At 46.1% G+C, this 13746-nt stretch overlaps 1 protein-coding gene across 1 annotated transcript in view; it reads left to right on the top strand.

Moving 5' to 3' along the window:
- Window positions 1-13746, top strand: part of LOC126541594 (calcitonin gene-related peptide type 1 receptor-like) — a 214260-nt gene that overhangs the window by 62474 nt on the left and 138040 nt on the right. The window lies entirely within an intron of this gene.

The following is a 13746-nucleotide window of genomic DNA, read 5'->3' as shown; positions in this document are numbered from 1 at the left end:
CTTTGCATTTTTTTTTTATTTAACAATACTGTTAAAGGCATTTACCGCCCTAATTGGGCTAAATAAAATAGGAGCAAAGACTTTCTGATTCGCCCTCGTAAATAGTACGCCCGGACGCGAAATCAACCACCAAAAACTGCTGCCGAGCGTATGCCTGGCATACAATACGGAGCGCTCGCCCAAGCCACATGCCGACTGCCCATAGATGGCGCCACTGCCTACATAATATGGCTGCGCCTATTAAGAAAAGCGTCTATATATGTCGTTCATTCTAATAACCAGAATGGCCCACACACTTCTTTTGTAGAATTCGCTGAGGATTACTAAAGCGAAGGTAGGCTGCTGCCACTGGCAGCGTATTTCTCATGAGCAATACAACTAATACTACTACAACTACTACTACTACTACTAATTATTATTATTATTATTATTATTATTATTATTATTATTATTTCTAGATACTACAATCCGTGGTCGGGATTTTAGTAGGGTGGGAAATGAGCGATACATGATCCGATACAACAATATTGGCGGACAAGAGAGAAAAAAAAGAAAAATGTATACAATGCAATCCATATACTCATAGATGTACACACATATACACAGGTATATACAGATATAAGATATTCATAAACGCACATGCACACACATGCATACGGTATACACGCCTTTGGTTCATATAAAGCAATAAATGTACGGAGCAGGTTAGCGAAACACAAAAACTAAATATATATAAAAAATGAGATTTGCGTGCACAAGCTTGAGAGAAACTCAGCCAGAGAGGGCTGTAACACTTGGTCGTTTCTTAATAAATTCCAATCACAAATCGTTTTTGAGAAAAATGAATATTTAAAACAATTATTATGTGTTTGGTGCGCTGTTAATGTTCGATCATGCCGTTGCCTGAGGCAAATCGAACAACTGTAGATGCGTGAACCTTAACCTGCCCCGCTAGTATTTGATATAGGAATTTTAAAGATGAATGATGGTTTCTCGTTTATATAGATGTTTTAGGTTAGCTCTGATTAACAAGTCTGTTACAGATGTGTGGTCATAACGATTGTATATAACGCGAACTGCTCTTTTCTAAATCCTTTCCACCTTTTCATAATTTGTTTTTGTGAATGGATCCCAGATAACAACGGCGTAATCTAACCTCGGCAGAATGATAGATTTATACGCAAGAAGACGGACTGTAGGAGTGAACAGTTTCAGAGCCCTGCGAAGGAAAAATAGCTTGCGTTGTGTGTTTGCTGTGACTTGATCGATGTGCTTATTCCATCAGAGATTACTTGTTACGAGGAGAACTAAGTACTTATATTCTCTTACTTCGGCAAGAAAATTGTCATTGATGCCATATGAATAAATGAAGGGTAGTTCCTTGAGAGTAATTTTCATTGCTGCTGTTTTTTTTTTTTAAATTGAGGGAGATTTGCCAATGTTCACACCATGACGCAACCCTTTGCAACGCTTGATTTAAGGGTAGCTGGTCAGATCTGCTTTTAACTATGAAGTATAAAACACAGTCATGTGCGTATAGTTTAATTTTAACTCTTATGTCGTCAACAATGTCGTTTATCCAGATGAGAAAAAAGAGGGGTCCTAGCACCGAGCCCAGTGGGAGAGTGGACGACACTGGAACTTTACCTGAGGAATGCTGGTCAAAAGATACACAATGTTGGCCCCCTATTTCTGTTGACACCCCTATTTCTGTATTCACTTGCGCTTACACATAAATGTTTACGCATATCACGCACCCGTTTGGAGAAGTCTTCAGAGAGAGACAAAGGTGTGCCTTTTAGTTTGAAGGAATTTTTCAGGATGGCTGCTTTTTCATGAAAATTCATGAATTTAAGAATTACAGGACGAGTTTTTTTTTTTTTTACCTTTAAGCCCAGCCTATGAATTTTTTCTATAGCTAGAGATGGTACTTGCAGTTTTTCCATAAATATATCTTTCGCAACTTCGTTCTTTTTTTATTCGGCGGTTTCTACAGACGACTCCTCCAAGCCGTATGTTATTAAGTTGTTCTTGCGACTCCTGTTTTTCAAGTCATCCACTTTTTTATTCACCGAAGCTAATGTATCATTCTGATTTGAAGTCACCTTTTCTGTATCATTTACTTGAATTATTAATTTCCTTAAAGCAGGAAAGCTGCGGTTCCATCCCGGCAATTCTTTCAGTTAAGGCTGTGATCTTTTTTTCCACTTCTTTTTGGTCTACATGAATATTTTCTACGGTAGCACTGATTTTATTTTGACCAGATAGCAGCTGCATCAACATTTCTTTTTCAGTCTAGCCAGGGTTAGGCTCAATATCACCACATACCAGCAACTCTTTGGCAAAACAAGAAAAACGTATAAAAATGCACTTAGCAGAAATGGGCAGGGCAGCAGCAATAAGAGTCGGTCATCGCTGCGGCAGGAACAACCTCATGTGTAATCACTAACCTGCAGTACATTATTGTTATTATACTTTACATAGACACGCAACAGGAAAAGAGAAAAAAAAAGTAGCCCGCGAAGACTGTCTTACTGCCTTTGTCCGTACAAGAGCGTGTAAGGAAGGCGAAGGAAAGAAAGGATATTTAAGGAGAAAGAACACAGAATCACAGGAAAATTTGCCCTCCGAAGAAAATGGTGTGGTCAAAGAAAAAAAAAAGGTTCCAGATAGTCATTCGAAATAAACTTTTCTTCCCTGTACACACATTACTGGCTGACCAATGCGAAATCCCACAAAGACGCCTTTCCGCATCTTCAAGTCAAGTCAGGTTTATTGCAGCAGTCATGTTCGAGTTGCATGGTAATAGTATTACAGCAGGAGGCCCTTTAATTTTGAAAAAAAATCAAACTGCTAGCGGGACCTCCTATGATTACACAAATAGGATTATTATACGAAAACAGCAAGGAAGTACTGTCATGTGAACAATAAGAATAATAATTAGGCCTGTTGATTATCTATAACAGGAAATTGGATACATAAGTTGATGGTAATGTTAGTTATACAAAAAATATGAAAGATATTCGAAAGCGTGTGAAAAAGCAGAATAACAACGAATATTAAAAGAATAATCAACCCGACATGAGAGACCAAACTGGCTTCATTATCAATATTATTAGTTACTTATACAAAAACAAAAGGTATACAGCAAAATGACACACATATTGATAATTAATTAATAAGATTAAGATGAGTTGGTTAATTCCTGAAAGAAACATTTCTTGGTGTGTGCGGAGAATGTAGGAGTGTTGTGTGATGATGTTATTTCGAAAGGTAATGAATTCCATATTGCTCTGCCAGAGAAGAGGGCTGTCAACTTCCCGTAATTTGTCCTTACGGTAGGTAAAAGATTATTGCACAGGCAAAACCGGGTACTGTTGTTGTTAGTAATATGGTCAAGATCAATACAATCAATGAAGATGTCTTGTGTGATGAGCCTATATGCAATTATGTATAGTTTCTGAAGGAATAATTGTCGTAACGAGATAATGTTAAGTTTAGAAGAGAGTGATCTGCAGGACAAATCAAATGGGCTGAAAGGCGTTAGTCTCATAGCTTGGTTCTGAAGTCACTGCAGACGTTCAATATGCGTAGAATACGTATTGGCCCATGACGATACACAATACGATGGCTATGAACATAAGCAAAATACAAAGATCGTACGATGTGAGGTGGAAAATGAGTTCTTGTCTTGACGATAACGGTGATTTCAAATGCAATCTTCTTCACAAGTGGTCGGGCGTGTGCATGAAATATTAGTGCAGTATTTAAGATGACGCCGAGCAACCGCGCTTCGTTCGAAACATGTATGACGTAATCACCAATGTGAACAGAAGGTGGGACGCCCGTCGAATTTCGCTGGGAAAGAAACCATAAATGTGGTTGGTGTGAACAAGAATAGTGCGTAGGTCATCAATAAACGCAAAAAAAAAATAAAATTGGGCATAAAGTTGATCCCTGTGGGACAGCTACGTTAAATATCTTGGATGATGAGAGATGGCCCTTAACCTGCACCATTTGAGACCGGTTACTCAAGTAGTCTCTAATAAAGTTTAGTGGAGGATCACATATACCAAATGATTCGAGTTTAACAAGTAGTGTGCGATGGTTTATCGTGTCGAATGCCTTCGTCAGATCGATGAATACAGAACCCACAATTAGAGCTCTGTCAATAGCTTGCTTGATTTCTTCTGTTAAAGTAATAGGTGCCAGTTCGGTTGAATATCCTTGGCGAAATCCGAATTGCTGAGGAGACAAAAGGTTAAATTTCTTTAAGCAGCGCATTAATAGAGTGTGGAATAGCTTCTCAATGACTCCCCCCCCCCCCACCCCCCTAAAAGTAAAGGAAGGGAGGATACAAATTAGCCTCGAATTTTCTACTGAAGTCTGATCGCCTTTCTTGAAACAGGAACTATTCTACCAGCTCTAAGACAGCTCGCAAACACCCGCCGCGATTGCTCAGTGGCTATGGTGTTAGGCTGCTTAGCACGAGGTCGTGGGATCGAATCCCGGCCACGGCGGCCGCATTTCGATGGGGGCGAAATGCGAAAACACCCGTGTGCTTAGATTTAGGCGCACGTTAAAGAACCCCAGGTTGCCGAAATTTCCGGAGTCCTCCGCTACGGCGTGCCTCATAATCAGAAAGCGGTTTTGGCACGTAAAACCCCATAACTTAATTTAATTTTTTAACAGCTCGCAAACACCCCTGCAGATAACATTTTCTGAATGATTAGTGGCAGAACTGACAATATTTCATGAGAAATTAGTTTTACTTTTATCCACTGTGGCTAAATAAACATTCCGTATTCCTGGCAAACTGCGTCCGCAGCCGTTGCGCGCGGCAAAGGAATCATATTAACTAAGCAGAATGCCTAAGGCTGTGCGCATTCCCAGAGTTTGCATTCTCTGCGGGAGCCAACAAGGCAACGCATGCATAATTAATGAAGCAACAGGCGCGTGGTGCGGCAAAGGGGGCTTCTTTTTCGTCGTCAGAAAACTGAACAAACGCTGGCCTAACAGAGTTATTAGCTGCGATTATGTTCGAAGTAAGGTCGCGAACGATGACGCAACGACCTGCGGGAAGTGCAACCCTTGGGACCCGAGCTGGCGTAACCCAGTTTTTTTTTTCTTTGTTCTTATTATTTTTCTTTAATAAACGAATGTTTGGAAAGTCGTTGTGTTAGCTCAGTAAACAGTGAACCAGGACACCCATTCTCTTTATATGCGCATAAAGTCAACGCCACTTCCGCGAATCGGCGTGAGGCGCAATATTTCTTTTTTTTTTTCGTTGCTCAGTTTTCTTACTCTTTCCGTAACATGCTCTTGTTCTTTCAGTTTGGTCCCCCATAACTTGCAAAATCAGGGTTGTAAAATGCGGTAGGTAATTTCTACGAACGTTCTAGGCAATCTCGTACGTAATCGATGAATAACTTGATTAAATTATTGATTCATAAATGAGCAGTTTCACGGCAGCCAAATGCACTCTGCAGATTCCTAACCAGCCGCGCACTAGCGGCGCATGATAGCAGGACATCACGGCGACGGTGGCGCCAGCGCCAACGCGCCTCGAGCGTGCGTGCCATCGCTATGAAAGTGGGTGTCTGTTCCCAAAGATAAGCCATTGCGTTTCCTTCATAATATGTGGAGCGATTATTTCTGGAGACCTCAGAACGCAGCTTTGGCGGAGAGCGTCATGGTTGCCTCAATAACAATTACTTAGCGCACCCACCTCTTAAAAGGGAGCAGAAACCGCAGTGAGAGAGGACATAGCGTTATAGAAATGAAAAAAAAAAAGGACATATACGTATTATAATACCGAGACCGATCAAGTTGTCCAGCGCTGTTTATTCCACCAAAGGCAACGCCCCCAGCTCACGCGCGAAGAAGTCGAAGAACAGTGAAGATGATGATGGCTATGTACAAATGAAAACGACGAAGTACGTTAATAGTGCTTACACTAACTTCCCCCCGTCATGGAAGCGGCCAGCCTGGCCGCAGATTAGAGATTATCTAAACGGGGAGTGAAGGGCTTCATCCGCGAGACGTGAACAATTTCAGCATTCCGGCGGCGCCGGTCAGTGACGGAGTGTACTGGGCGAACGAGATAGTTCACTGCAGATGTTTGCTGCACAACGGTGTATGGGCCAATGTAGCGTGGAAGGAACTTCTCACAGAGGCCTGGGGTGCGGACTGGAGTCCAAAGCAGGACTTGGTCTCCAGGGTGAAAACGTAGGTCACGGCGTTTGTTGTCGCAGTAACGCTTGCGCTCAGCTTGGGTAGCTTCTGTGCTTTGCCGGGCGATTTGACGGCAATGTGCAACTCGGGCAGCGAAATCTTCCGGAAGCGACGCGTTAGGCGAAGAAGGTGCGAAAAATAGTTCTCTGTCGAATATGGTGGAAGGAGATCGTCCATACACAAGGAAGAAAGGGCTGTAGCCGGTAGTTCGTTGAATAGCAGTGTTATATGCGAATGTCACAAAAGGAAGAATTTTATCCCAGTCAGTGTGGTCAGGACGGATGTACATGGAAATCATGTCAGACAGCGTACGGTGGAAGCGCTCAGTAAGGCCATTGGTTTGCGGATGATAAGTGGACGTAGATTTGTGGACGGTATTAGTGGCTCGAAGAACTTCCTCGAGGACTTGTGAAATGAACGCCTTGCCACGGTCACTGAGAAGAACGCGAGGAGCCCCGTGGCGCAAGACGATGGCGCGCAAGAAAAAGTCGGCGACCTCAGAAGCGGTGCCAGATCGCAGAGGGGCAGTCTCGGCATATCTTGTTAAATGGTCGACCGAAGTGACAATCCAACGGTGACCGGAGGGTGTCAACGGCAAGGGACCATATAAATCAATGCCAACAAATTCAAAAGGTGCGTCCGGGCAAGGGAGAGGTTGTAGTAAACCGGCAGGAGGGGATGTCGAGCGTTTGCGGTGCTGACATGACGCACAAGAGGCAATGTATTTGGCCACCGTTGAGGATAGGCCAGGCCAGAAGCAGCGGGTCTTTATGCGGTCGTAAGTCTTGTGGAAGCCTAAGTGGCCAGCCGATACATCGTCGTGAAGTGCCTCTAATACCCGCAAACGAAGGCAGCGAGGTAGAACTGGGACCCACCGGTGACCTGTTGGGTGGTAAATGTAGCGGTGTAGCACGCCACCTTGAAGGCGGAATTGTCGAAGTTGGCGTCGCAAGCGGCTGTTGGGCGGTTCGGCGAACCCACTAAGGCGATCCATGAGAGCTCGACAGTAGGAGTCGGCCCGCTGAAGCGAGACGAAATCAGAGCGTGATGAAAGCGTAACTTGGTCCAGGGATGTTATCGAGAGTTGGTGAGAGGCAGGCGTAGCATCGGAACGACGTGGTTGGGAAGACGACGGCGCGTTACCTGGAGAGAGTGAGAGTGGGCAGCGAGACAATGCGTCTGCATCATGATGGTGTTTTCCAGACTTGTACGTTATAGTGAAGTCATATTCCTGCAAGCGGAGTATCCAGCGTCCTAAGCGTCCTGACATGTTTTTCATTGATGACAGCCAACACAGAGCATGATGGTCGGTGACGATGGTGAAGTGGCGGCCGTAAAGGTATGGGCGAAATTTCTGAATCGACCAAACGATAGCCAGGCACTCTTGCTCTGTAATGGTGTAGTTCCGCTCAGCTGGAGAAAGTGTTCGGCTGGCATATGCTATGACTTGCTCTTTAGATGCTGTATTACGTTGCAGAAGTACTGCGCCAATACCTTGTGCGCTTGCGTCAGTATGGAGTATGGTGGGGGCACGATTATCGAAGTGGTGAAGCACTGGTCCGGAAGTAAGATGCCGCTTAAGAGCTTGAAAAGCCGACTCGCAGTCGCTAGTCCACGTGAAAGAGGCACCGGTAACCAGTAGCTTGTGTAGAGGAGCTGCTATTGCGGCGAAGTTGCGTATAAACCTACGAAAATATGACGCCAAGCCGAGGAAACTACGTAGATCTTTCTGTTGCTGGGGGCGAGGAAACTGAAGAACGGCACTAATCTTGTCGGGGTCAGGCTGGATGCCATCTTTTGAGACGACGTGACCCAATACTTTTATTGTTTTGGTTGCAAATTTGCATTTTTTTGTATTGATCTGGAGACCAGCATTCGCAAGGCACTTGAGAACTTCGTCTAATCGTTGAAGATGTTGGCTGAAGTCAGACGAAAAGATGACAATATCGTCCAGATAACAGAGGCATGTCTTCCATTTTAGACCACGAAATACGTTGTCTATCATGCGCTCAAATGTGGCAGGAGCATTGCAAAGGCCAAAAGGCATCACGTTAAATTCATAAAGGCCATCCGGTGTAGCGAATGCGGTCTTTTCTTTGTCAGTCTCGTTCATCGGAATTTGCCAATATCCTGATCGAAGATCAATGCTGGAGAAATACTCCGCCCCTTGTAGTGTGTCCAAAGCGTCGTCAATTCGAGGTATTGGATATACGTCCTTGCGTGTGATCTTATTGAGCGCTCGATAATCCACGCAAAAGCGAACTGAGCCATCTTTCTTCTTTACCAGGACCACGGGAGACGCCCATGGGCTAGATGAAGGTCGTATTATCTTCCGCGCAAGCATGTCAGCGACCTGTTGTTCAATGACCTTTCGTTCGGACGGCGATACACGATAGGGGCGTCGTCGTATTATAGCGGAACCTTCGGTTTCGATACGGTGTGTAGCCGCAGGAGTTTGGCTCAACACAGAGGAACAGCTATCGAAACAGGCTTTGTGTTTTGCCAAGACCACCATTAAGGCTTCGGACTGCGCGGCTGTTAGGTCAGAACCAAGAACGGCTGGAGGAGGGAAAGAATCATCCAAACCTGAGGTTGGTGCTGGCGATGAAGAAGGGCAAAGCGTGACTAGAGAGATTGGTTGAGTGTCGGCGAGGGTTGCCACAGTCATCCCTTTGGGCAGCATCACAGGATCTGGGGTCGTGTTGCAAGCAGACAGAAGGGCGCGGCCGCGTGAAAACCGGACGAGACAGGTGGCAATGAGAATTCCGCGAGAAGTACAGCGGGAAGAAGGGGCGACTAGGGCGTCTCCGTCGGCGATCTGACTGGACGTTACGGCTACAACGTCTTCGTGACCAGGACGCAGGACGTAGTCTGAAGCGAGGACCAAGTTCACGCATGAAAGTGAAGAGTCCGCAACAGGTTCAAGCTCTGTATCTGTGATGTGGACAACTTCTTCTCTACATGAAATGACGGCTGAAGCAGAATGTAGGAAGTCCCAACCAAGTATAAGTTCATGGATACACGTTGGAAGGATGATAAACTCGATGTGGTGGCGTATGCCGTCGATGAGAACACGAGCAGTACACTGTCCGTCAGGGTGAATGAATGCATTATTAGCGCCACGCAAAATAGGTCCAAGATAAGGCGTTTTTACTTTACGGAGCCGGGAACACAGATCACTCCGAAGAACAGAAACGGCGGCACCGGTATCGATGAGAGCTGATGCGGGAACACCTTCGACAGTCACAGAAAGCATGTTGGCCGGGCGAACAGGAGGAATTTTTGAAGACCGATAAGAAGCAGTTTCCCCTCCAAAAACTGCAACAGTTAGTTTTCCGAGTGCTGGTCGACAAAATGGGAAGTGGGACGAAGTGGTGATGTAGAGCGCCGGTAAGGGGATGGAGAACGACGTCTGGCCGAACGGGAACTATGAGGCAGATTGGGAGCAGCTGGTGGAGACGGAGAACGCTGTTGAGGGAATGAGTGCGGTCCGGGATAGTAGTCGTCTGATCGGCGAGTGCGGTCTCTTTCGTGCTCAGCATAGCCTCGCCTTTCATCCTGCTGGCGCCGGCGGCAGAAGCGAGATATATGGCCGCGTATGCCACAGTAAAAACAAACCGGACGAGGTGGACGCCACTGAGGGTACGATGGCGCAGCAAGTGCTCTGGTTCCCATCGAAGCCAAATGGTCATAGGAAACGCCAGTAGGCACGGAAGTCACGGTAGGGGTGGGTAGCGAAACAACATCCGCGTAGGTAGGGGTGGAGCGCGCTACCGGAGCAAGATGCGTCGTGGGTGTAGTCATCGCTGTCAACTCCTGCTTTACGACCTCGCGCAAGTCGAAGGTGGGGGTTGGTGCGCAGGCAGCAGGGGGACGCTTTAGGTCTTGTAGTTGAAGCTCCTCTCGGATGATGGTGCGGATAAGAGCACGTAGATCTGGAGAATGAGCAACCTGAGGATCGCTGCTGTCATGTGGAAGACGAATAGACTGCAGCTCGTCGAGGCGTTGACACGTTGAAGTGATGTCTTGGACAGAAGCCGGATTTTGCACGATTAAGGCGTTGAACGCGACAGGCCCAATGCCTTTTAAGATGTGGCGAACGCGTTCGGCTTCCGTCATGCTAGGATTCGCACGGCGGCACAGAGCCAAGACATCCTCTATGTATGAGGTGTAAGACTCTTGGGGAAGTTGGCGGCGCGTTCCCAGCTTCTGTTTGGCGACTTCTGCACGGCCAGACGAGGAAGCGAAGATTTGCCGCAGCTTCGAGGTAAACGTGGACCAATCCGCGATGTCGGATTCGTGGTTGAAATACCACGTCTTTGCAACACCGGTCAAGTAGAAGGCGACGTGCCTCAATTTCTGGGTGTCGTTCCACTTGTTACAAGAACTCACGCGGTCGTAGTGGTCGATCCAATCGTCTACGTCATCACCGCGGAGTCCCGCAAAGACAGGGGGATCGCGCTGAGGGCTCGTCACAGTCCAAGAGGGCGCCGCAGGTGGGGTCGTCTGTGTGGTAGGGTTTGAGGCGCCGGAAGGGCCGGGGTCGGAAGTGTCCATTGTTGTAGGGGTAGCTGGGTGCAGGCGGCGACCGGAACGGAGCTCCAGGGAGGACGGGAACGCGAGAGGACGTCGGGATCTTGACGTACCTCCACCACTTTATAATACCGAGACCGATCAAGTTGTCCAGCGCTGTTTATTCCACCAAAGGCAACGCCCCCAGCTCACGCGCGAAGAAGTCGAAGAACAGTGAAGATGATGATGGCTATGTACAAATGAAAACGACGAAGTACGTTAATAGTGCTTACAGTATATATTTCTGTGCACCCTGACACAGAAGTTCTGATAGCTCATTTATGTGACTACAGTAATGTCAAAGCTTAAAAGGGTGTGGCATGCACTGCCTGTTTCTGAACGCTACCTCGCGCTCACCTTCAGTAGGGATTGCGCGGTGAGCGACTTGCACCTTTCTTTCTTTCTTTCTTTCTTTCTTTCTTTCTTTCTTTCTTTCTTTCTTTCTTTCTTTCTTTCTTTCTTTCCTTCTTTCTTTCTTTCTTTCTTTCTTTCTTTCTCTCTTTCTTTCTTTCTTTCTTTCTAAAGGCGAGAAACATTCGATCGTCACGCAAGGGGCTTGCCACAATAAAAATATTTATGTAGAGAAGGAAACTTCGAAGTTGAGCTTTTCAAGTCAGTTCCACTGTTTCTTTCTTAGTATAGACGTTTTTGCCGGGGAGAGCGAGAACCTCCTTCCTGGACTGTGGCGCGGGAGTAGAAAGGCACGCGCGGAAGCTTCTACAGTGCTTTTGCGCGGTGGATCACGCGTAATTTCCACGTACCGCAGGGCATAATGGTGACGCCCAAGTCGTTGTCGTTGAAAAGGTCTACAGTGGGCGCTTCGCACATTGTGTTGTACTGCAAGAAAGAAAAAAAAATTGCTGCTGAGGTCATGTGGTTTAGCGAAGAAAAGAAGCGATCCTAATTACATTTTAAGCATGAAAGCTGAGCTAATTGCTTTAGTTGGACTTCATATGAAATAACACATTGCCATCAGTCATGCGAATCTCACCGATTCAGCATGATATCGCATGATCTGCATATGTCGAAAGGCCAGACGGTCAACAAAACACGTCAGCTAGAAAGAAATATGTGCTACCGGCGAAGCTGCAAAATTCACCCCCAAACCAAGGGACCGAGTATTGAAGACAAAAGGGAATTGTTACCTAGCGGGCAATTATATTTTTGACAACTCCTCTACAAGCAGCGAAGAAATGCTGCTAGGTGCTGCACTTGCGCATGTCCGCGTTCACTTTGTGGATGGCTGGCTATCTATGAACGACCAGGTCTTCAAGGAAAGATGGTACTATATTTGATGTCTGGAGCTGCGTTTGCAACTATCGTTAGAATGTCTTTTAAAAGGCAATTCATTAAAGCAACACATCTGAAAGAACCCCTTTAGCTTATCCACAGCTTCGTGGTAACCCGCCAAGGACGCGAATAGTAGCTCAAATTAAAGTCTCCTAATTATCTTGCTTTCCAGGTAATGCTCCGCTGATCAAGTTTAGTCTGGACGCGCCTATTAAGCCTTTGTCGGGCGATTGGCCTATCGTGCCCGTGAGATTGAGTATTTTTCTTCCACGCGAAAGAGTCGCAGGCAATTTTCTCGCCCAAGCAAAGTCCAAACGGTGCGGCCAAGGGCATGTCTCAGACTACACAGAAGCATCCCAATCCTATACAGTATAGGAACCGTTGAGCAATAATGAGGTTGCCGGCTTGCGCCTCGTCACGTAACCGTTCTTGTTGCTTTCGGAGAAAGGATCCGCAGAGTTCTGACCCGTCGCTCTGGCGAGGCGTATAGCTTTTGCAGAAACCACGGCCGACATTCTGCGAAATAAAATGACAGCGCTTGCCAGTTTACCGGGCAAGTGTATTCTCCGATCAAAGCATTTTCTAGGTTTTATCTTAGCAGCAGTCGTGTCAGAGCTACAGAATTCCCGTGCATAGGTCACTTTATGCATGTAGCTATAGCTATCCACACGCAAAGTGCTCCGCCACACGACTACCCTTTTTGCAGCAAAGCAATCTGCACAGGAAAACGAGAAAGACTGCGTCGAAACCGCTCCCAAACGTCTGCACCTTCGCACTCGTTCCAGTGAGACCACGCAGGCTGCTTGTCACCCCGGCACTGTTCACGGTGAAAGGAGTCAGATCTGACCTTGTTAGCTGTCGGCAACACCTCCGCCCTCAAGCTACAAATTTTCCCTCTCTTCTTTTCTTTCCGCTTTTTTTTTTTCAATTTACTCGACAGCTCCCCTCTGCACTTTTTACCTTTGTGATTGTGTGGCTTCGTAAGCGCTGGGCCAATACGAAAGCTCCGCCCCACATTTACGATCGCTGGCCACCTTGGGGCAGACGTGAATATGTAAGAGATGTCTCGACGTGCTCTGCGTTCAAAAGACGCGGCGGAGAATCGATGAGAGCTCGAGAATACTTCATCGGTATGAAAACCGTGATGCACGCGGCACTGACACTCTCGCGAGCATCCGAAACGCAGATAGTAAAACTGTGTCTGTTTGAAATGTGGTCACAATTCTTGGCCAGTTCTTGATGGAAGACGTGAGGACTCAGTACTCCGCAGTAGTTGCTCGCTGAAATTTTCTTTTTTTTTGCATGTTCAATCATTCCTCGTTTCGCAATTCGAGTGAAAATGAACGAGCACAGGAGGTGTGTCATCTGAATACTATAGACAAGCCTATGCAAGCTTTTTACTCAGGCTTTAATGAAGCTGATGTAGTTCACAGATATACGCTCGACACTTGTTAACATTTATGCTGCATTCCTATATTGGTAGAAATAAATTGTACCAGGTTCTACCTGTTTGAACGAATCAATCTTCTTGCGCAATTATCACAACAACAGCAAAAAAAAGTTTAATCGTGATTCGCGCAGTGTAAATAAGAACAAAACATATTTCATTTGAAAAAAAGAAGAAAGTCAGGCTTGGATGGACAACGAATC

Source organism: Dermacentor andersoni, chromosome 2 (genome assembly GCF_023375885.2).
Source record: "Dermacentor andersoni chromosome 2, qqDerAnde1_hic_scaffold, whole genome shotgun sequence".
Lineage (NCBI taxonomy): Eukaryota > Metazoa > Arthropoda > Arachnida > Ixodida > Ixodidae > Dermacentor > Dermacentor andersoni.
Note: the sequence above shows the minus strand (reverse complement) of the source record. Positions and strands in the feature narration are given on the sequence as shown.